Source organism: Acipenser ruthenus, chromosome 38 (assembly GCF_902713425.1).
Source record: "Acipenser ruthenus chromosome 38, fAciRut3.2 maternal haplotype, whole genome shotgun sequence".
Classification (NCBI taxonomy): domain Eukaryota; kingdom Metazoa; phylum Chordata; class Actinopteri; order Acipenseriformes; family Acipenseridae; genus Acipenser; species Acipenser ruthenus.
This window is the reverse complement of record NC_081226.1, coordinates 5756184-5764456: the sequence shown is the minus strand read 5'-3', so window position 1 is coordinate 5764456 and position 8273 is coordinate 5756184. Positions and strand designations below refer to the sequence as shown.

The following is an 8273-nucleotide window of genomic DNA, read 5'->3' as shown; positions in this document are numbered from 1 at the left end:
TCACATTTGGTGCCAGTGGTCAAACAAGTGGTGGAACCCTGTGTACTACTGATGATCGTGTCGCTATAGTTACAGTTTCAACTTTGTTTCTGTGTTAAACTACGCTTTTCGACCATTAATATCTTCGCAGTAGTAGGGGGTAAACATTGTGATAATGTCTCACTCGATATATCAGGTATCATTCATATTTTGGATCAGGTGTCACTCGATATTGGTATCAGGTATCATTCATATTTTGGATCAGGTGTCACTCGATATATCAGGTATCATTCATATTTTGGATCAGGTATCACTCGATATTGGTATCAGGTATCATTCATATTTTGGATCAGGTGTCACTCGATATTGGTATCAGGTATCATTCATATTTTGGATCAGGTGTCACTCGATATTGGTATCAGGTATCATTCATATTTTGGATCATGTGTCACTCGATATTGGTATCAGGTATCAATCATATTTTGGATCAGGTGTCACTCGATATTGGTATCAGGTATCATTCATATTTTGGATCAGGAGTCACATTTGGTGCCAGTGGTCAAACAGGTGGTGGAACCCTGTGTACTACTGATGATCGTGTCGCTATAGTTACAGTTTCAACTTTGTTTCTGTGTTAAACTACGCTTTTTTCTTCGCAGTAGTAGGGGGTAAACATTGTGATAATGTCTCTTTAAACGGTCTTTGAATAGGATTATTATTTTAAAGATAAGAGAGGGTCAAAACGTAGACGTGTCCCCTGTGTATAATGCGAATTATAACGTCGTTTTTCAGCAAAAGAAACACGTGCAAAGTGTGGAAAACAAGAAGTGCTTGTGTAGCACACCGTGTTTAGTTGCAGTTACACTCTGCATCCTGCATAAAAGCGCTGCGCTAATGATCTCATATAAGAACCTTACTGTCCTGGTGTCTGTCCACACTACATAACCGATCTCGAGAACCGTACTCGAAACCGCTCTAATTAATACAGCTGAAAGCGTCCACACTGAAGTACCGTTTCATGTTTAGTCAGGCTTACTGCGTCCACACACCATTAGAATAGTTCAGTTACAATTCCCAGCAGCGCAACGAACTGTGGAAATTAATATGATAGTATCCCACCATGCACTGTATTTTATTTTAAAATAATCTGTTATCCCCCTTATTAACAGAGGTCCATATTGCATAAATGAAATATAACAAGTATTGCGGAAAAAGTAAATCCGAACACACACACACACACACACACACACACTAATTAAACTTCATATCTTGCCTGAGCCTAATTCTGGTCCTCTTAATTTTATTTCAAACAGAGCTGACAAATTACGTAATTTGTTCATCCCCGATCCTACTTTTAACTCGCATTTCATTTTTGCAGTCGCCTAATTTAACGTTATGTTTTTGTTATTTTCCCTACTAGTTTAACAGAGATGTCCTGACAGATTTGTTTGAAGCATAAACATGAATACCTAGTGTGGAGTGTACATTGATAGCAAGTCCTTCATGCTCTGCGTATTTCGCCAAACATACCACAAAGCATTTTGGGATATTGGAGGACACACAAAAAATGTAGTTTGGTATTACAGCGTCCACACTGCTGATAAACCGCACTACCTGATGCGATCTAATTAGAACCGGACTCGAGACTACCTCCTGAGGTGGTCTCGGTTCCGGTTCTCGAGTATGGTATTAAATGCTGCGTAGCGTGGACGCAAACCATATTTAGCACTTATAAGAACATAAGAACATAAGAACATAAGAAAGTTTACAAACAAGAGGAGGCCATTCAGCCCATCTTGCTCGTTTGGTTGTTAGTAGCTTATTGATCCCAGAATCTCATCAAGCAGCTTCTTGAAGGATCCCAGGGTGTCAGCTTCAACAACATTACTGGGGAGTTGGTTCCTGTAAAGTATTCACGCCAGACGTGTTTAATAAGTGAACTCTTGTTTTTTTATTAAACCAGCCATGCACCAGACCCCGTTCTCCAGACCAAACCTTTTTCATCTCGCTCCCTCCTTCTGCCCTTTGACCTCTTTAGCATACATTGCTTAAAGCTGTAACACTCCAATACTCTACATTCCTCCCACTTTAAGTATTTGTCAACCCCTATATTTTCATTTTTTTTTTTTTTAAACAAAATACTATTATTAATAATAACATGTAGAACAAGAACACAAACAATCCCTGACCCCACTATGAGGACAGGGGTGGACTACCCTGTTCCTCCAGACAATTATGAGGGATTATTCTGCCCTCTCTTCCGTAACTGCCTGTAACTATCTGGTTTTAGCTTTTACCAGTCCATCAGTACCCGAGGCTTCGGGATACGACTAGAGCGACGCAAAGGGGCTGTGTCTTCTGTTTGGTCCCCCACTGTAATGTCCTGATTCTCAGAAGTGTCTTCTAGAATCTCCTGTTCTTCTTCATAGTTTGCAAGCTGATCCTGTGTCTTTGTCCTTGAGTCACCCTGGTCCACACTGGGCTGGTCAGACACAGTGTCCTCTACGTCTAGTTGGGGACTGTCAGGCTGCGGCATATCTGTCTCAGGTTCTTTAGGAAAACCCCTACGGACATGGTCCACATGTCTCCGGCAGGCTCTACCATCTTGCAATTGTACAACGTATGACACTGGACCTGTCTGTTTGCTTATGGTGCCTGACAACCACTGCGGCCCTGTGCCAAAGTTGCGAGCAAACACACTGTCCCCCACCTTAAAGAACCGTTGTCTGGCGTGTATATCATGATTTGCTTTCTGTTGCGCCTGTTTCTGCTCGACCCTGGCTCTCTCATCTGGGTATAGCCAATCCAGGTGGGTGCGAAGTTTCCGTCCCATCAGGAGCTCCGCTGGTGATTTACCTGTGGTGGCTTGGGGCGTCACCCTGTACTTGAAAAGAAACCTGATCAGTTTCGACTCCATATTCCCCTTTTCCATTTTCTTTAATCCTTCCTTGATTGTCTGAACTGCCCTCTCTGCTAAACCGTTAGAGGAGGGGTGATAAGGGGATGTTTTAATGTGCTTAATGCCATTTTGGTCCATAAACTGCCTGAATAGTTCTCCCACAAACTGTGGTCCATTGTCGGAAACAACTGATTCTGGCAGTCCTAAAGCAGCAAAAGTGATTCTGAGTCTGTCAATAGTAGCCTCAGCTGTGGACGAGGTCATCGGGTGGACCTCGATCCACTTGGAATGCGCATCCACTATCACCAGGAGCATTTTTCCATTAACAGGACCAGCATAATCCACATGAATTCTTTCCCATGGTTTTTGTGGCCATTTCCAGGGATGTAGCAGTGCCTCTGGAGGGGCGTGCCGATTTGCTTGGCATCTGGTACATTCCTGGACCTTCTTTTCTAATTCCTGGTCCATTTTCTGCCACCACACATAGCTCCGTGCCAAACACTTCATGCGCACTATCCCTGGGTGTGCCTCATGCAGTAATTTTAGAACTTGCGGTCTCATTGTAGGTGGAATGATGACACGTGCTCCCCACAGGAGACAACCTTCCATGATGCTTATTTCTTGTTTCCTGCTAAAATAAGGCTTGGTTTCCCTATTTGGCAACCCCACCCAACCATTTGTAACCATTCTGCGTATCCTTGATAACACTGGGTCTCTTTCGGTAGCCTTGCTGACCTGTCTCGCATCTAACGGGGACGTTGAGAGCCATTCCAATAAAAGAACTGTTTCGGTTGGCATTGGCACTTTTTGTGGGCCTTCTGGTAAAGGAAGTCTGCTCAGTGCATCCGCGTTGCCAAGGTCCTCCCCCGGTTTATATCGGAAACTGTAGTCATATGCAGCCAACGTTAGAGCCCAGCGCTGAATTCTAGCCGAGGCCATTGGGGGTATTGGTTTATTTTCATTGAACAAGCTCTGGAGAGGCTTGTGATCTGAATTTATTGTAAAATGTCTGCCCAGCAGATAGCAATGGAACCTTTTTACGCCAAAAATAACAGCCAGCCCTTCCTTCTCCAGTTGAGAATACTTTTTCTCGGCAGGTGCCAAAGAGCGTGATGCATAGCTGATGGGCCGCTCTGAACCATCCAACATCCTATGTGCAAGCACAGCTCCCAATCCATAAGGCGAAGCGTCACATGATAACACCAGGGCTTTCTTACAATCATAGTGCACCAGTACGTCTGAAGACTGCAGCAGAGCTTTTGCCTGCGTAAACGCCTTTGTCTGCTCCAAACCCCAATGCCACTGGACCTGTTTCTGCAACAGTTTATGCAATGGTGCTAAAACTGTGGACAGATTTGGCAAGAAACGTCCATAATAGTTGAGCAGGCCGAGAAAGGATTTTAGCTCAGTAACAGATTTTGGGGCTGGAGCTTCTGATATGGCTCTCACTTTCTCTTCCACGGGATGTAGACCGGCTGCGTCTATCTTATGTCCCAAATAGATGACTTCAGGAGCCTGGAAAACACACTTGTCTTTTTTTATACGCATTCCTGACTGTGAGAGCCTGTGTAACACTTCCTCTAAATTTGCAAGATGTTCCTGTTCAGTTCTGCCTGTAATGAGAATGTCATCAAGGTACACACACACACCCTGTATGCCCTGTAAGAGCGAATCCATTATTCTTTGAAAAATGCCAGGTGCTGCTGACACTCCAAAAGGCAAGCGGTTATAGCAAAACAGTCCCCGATGTGTGTTAATGGTCACATAAGGTTTGGATCCTTTGTCCAGTAGAATTTGCAGGTAAGCGTTGCTCAAATCAATTTTTGTAAATTTCTGTCCTCCGGCGAGCGTAGCATAAAGATCTTCAATCCTGGGAATGGGGTATGTATCTATCCTTGCCACTTGGTTAACTGTGACCTTGTAGTCCCCACATATACGTACACTGCCATCTGCTTTTAGGATTGGTACTATTGGGGCTGCCCACTCAGAAAACTGTACTGGTTCAATAACCCCTTCTGCTATCAATCGGTCCAGTTCTTGATCCACTTTGTCTTTCATGGCGTATGGGACTGGTCTCGGTTTGAAAAAACGTGGCCTAGCTGCTGGGTCCACCTGAATTTTTCCTGTCGTTCCCCTAAGTGTACCTAAACCACTTTGAAAGAGTTCGCTATGCTTCTCCAACAATGTTTGGTATCCTGCAGCTTGTGTCCAAAATAGCTCTGTCCAGTTTAGTTTCAACTGTTTTAACCAGTCCCAACCCAGTAGACTGGGGCCTTCCCCTTTAACTACAGTGAGTCGTAAATATATCTCTTGTCCTCGGTATTTAACCAAAACGCTGATGGACCCCAGTATTGGAACTTGTTCCCCTGTATAGGTGCGTAGAACCACATCAGATGTGGTAAGTTCAGGTTTATTGTCCAAAGGCCAGTTTCTGTTGTAAGTTGATTCACTAATTATTGATACTGAAGCTCCAGTATCAATCTCCATGGTGGTTACTTGGTCATTTATAATAACCTCTACAGTGATTGGCTTTTCCCTCTGCTGCTTGCTTCTTACATTGAACATTGTATACACTTCACTTTCCTCCTCCACTACGTGCATCGATTCCTCCTTCCTGGGCTGTTTCCGTGTATCTTTCTTTTTACTACGACAGACTCTGGCAACATGGCCACGCTTTTTACAGGAGTAACACTCAGCATCTTTAAAATTACAGACATCAGGTGAGTGCTTACCCCCACATCTATAACATGGCAATTTGTGCTGGTTCTCTGAGTAACTGGTCTGTCTTCCTGATTTATCGTATGAAATCTCATTGACCGTACCTGTGCTTAACAGTAGAATGCCGCTTGTTGTAGCCTGTAGATCGGAAGTATTTTTTGCTGCAATTTCCATCCCTTGCGCAATATCCAGTGCCTTTCTGAAATCCAGCGTCGACTCTGACAGTAATCGGCGTTGTATGCGTTCATCGTTAATTCCACACACTAGTCTCTCTCAAACGGTCATTCAATGTGTCTCCGAACTCGCAATACTCTGAAAGTGCGCGGAGTTCCGCTACGAAACCAGCTACTGATATGCCTGGCTTGCGAGAACAGCTATCAAATTTAAATCTCTGATGGTTTCGGATTATAATGCTCTGTAAGAGCTGCCACGAGCTCGGCAAATGTTTTTTCACTAGGTTTAAGTGGAGCCACTAAACTTCTCAAAAGGTTATACGTTTTAGCCCCGCACACACTAAGCAAGATTGCACGTTGCTTTTCAGTTTCTTTAATTTCATTTGCAATGAAATACTGGGACAGTCTCTCTGTATACTGAATCCAGTCCTCTTGTTCTGCCTTATATTCTTCAATTTTGCCGTATGCCGCCATTCTGTTTTTTTTTTTTTTGGAAACCTTCGGAGCAGTTTTATCCTCGTCGCCAATGTAAAGTATTCACGCCAGACGTGTTTAATAAGTGAACTCTTGTTTTTTTATTAAACCAGCCATGCACCAGACCCCGTTCTCCAGACCAAACCTTTTTCATCTCGCTCCCGCCTTCTGCCCTTTGACCTCTCTAGCATACATTGCTTAAAGCTGTAACACTCCAATACTCTACAGTTCCAGACCCTCACAATTCTCTGTGTAAAAAAGTGCCTCCTATTTTCTGTTCTGAATGTCCCTTTATCTAATCTCCATTTGTGACCCCTGGTCCTTGTTTCTTTTTTTCAGGTCAAAGAAGTCCCCTGGCACGACATTGTCTATACCTTTTAGGATTTTGAATGTTAAAATCAGATCGCCGCATAGTCTTCTTTGTTCAAGACTGAATAGATTCAATTCTTTTAGCCTGTCTGCATACGACATACCTCATTTGCGAACTGCTGGGACCACGCACGATGTCGCTGGGCCCGTGCCCGAGCTTGGTATGTGCCAGGGAACATTTGGTGAGCCACTGCGACCCCGCGTGGTCTCGCTGGGGAGGTGCCAGGGACCTCCAAAGCATGTGGGGTCGCTGGGCCCAGTGCGCGCGCTGGGGAGGTGCCAGGGACCGTTTGGAGAGCCGCTGGGAACCCGTGCGGGTTCGCTGGGCCCCGTGCGCGCACTGGGGAGGTGCCAGGGACTATTCGGCGAGACGCTTGTACCCCGCACGAGGTCACTGGAGCCTCTGCTCTAGCTGGGGAGGTGCCTGGGACCATTTGGCGAGCAGATGGGACCCCGCTCGGGATCGCTGGGCCCAGTGCGTGCACTGGGGAGGTACCAGGGACCATTTGGTGAGTCGTTGGGACCCCTCGCGGGCTCGCTGGGCCCTGTTAGCGCTGGGTAGGTGCCAGGGAGCGTTTAGCGAGCCGCTGGGACCCTAAGCAAGGTATCTGGAGCCTATGCGCTCGCTGGAGAGGTGCCAGGGACCATTTGGCAAGCCACTGGGTTACGACGCGATGTCGCTGGGGCCCCTGCAAATGCTGGTGAGGTGCCAGGGACAGTTTGGCAAGCCGCTCGGATCACAAGCGAAGTCGCTGGGGTTCCTGCGTGCGCTGGGGAGATGCCAGGGACCATTTGGTGTGACGCTGGAAACCCACGTGGGGTCGCTGGGCCCCTTGCGCGAGCTGGGGTGGAGCCAGGTATCATTTGACGAGCCGCTGGAACCCCACGCAAAGTCGCGGTGCCCTTGCGCGCGCTGAGGGATGTGCCATGGACCATTTGGCAAGCCGCTGGGACCCTTCGCGAGGTCACTGGGGTTCATGCGATCGCTTGGGAAGTGCCAGGGACCATTTGGCGAGCCGCTCGGACCCCGCACGGGGTCTCTGGGGGCCGTGTGCTTGCTGGGGAGGTGCCAGGGACCATTTGGCGAGCCGCTGGGACACTACGCGATGTTGCTGGTGCCTCTGCACGTGCTGGGGATGTGCCAGGGATCATTTGGCGAGCCTCTGGGACCCTGCGCGAGGTCGCTAGGTCCCATGCGATCGCTGGGGATGTGCAAGGGACCGTTTGGGAAGCCGCTGGAACCCCATGCGAAGTCGCTGGGTCCTGTGCCCTTGCTAGGGAGGTGCCAGGGACCATTTGGCAAGCCGTTGGAACCCCGCATGAAGTCGCTGGGGACCGTGCGCGCACTGGTGATGTGGCAAGGACCATTTGGCAAGCCTCTGGGACCCCGCGCAAGGTCGCTGGAGCCTCTACTCTAGCTGGGGAGGGGCCAGGGATCTTCTGGCCATCCAATCGGACCCCGCGCTGGGTCTCTGGGGCCCGTGTGCGTTCTGCTGATGTTCCAGGGACCATTTGGCGAGCCGCTTAGCCCTGTGCGCGCGCTGGGGATGTGCCAGGGAGCATTTGGCGAGCCAATCGGACCCCGCGCTGGGTCTCTGGGGCCCGTGTGCATGCTGGGGTGGTTCCAGGGATCATTTGGTGATCCGCTTCGACCCCGTGCG

General features: G+C 47.7%; 1 pseudogene; it reads right to left on the bottom strand.

Annotated features, from left to right (window-relative positions):
* Positions 1-2171: 2171 nt before the first annotated feature.
* LOC131706905 (uncharacterized protein K02A2.6-like) lies at positions 2172-6243 on the bottom strand (annotated as a pseudogene).
* Between the last annotated feature and the right edge of the window lie 2030 nt (positions 6244-8273).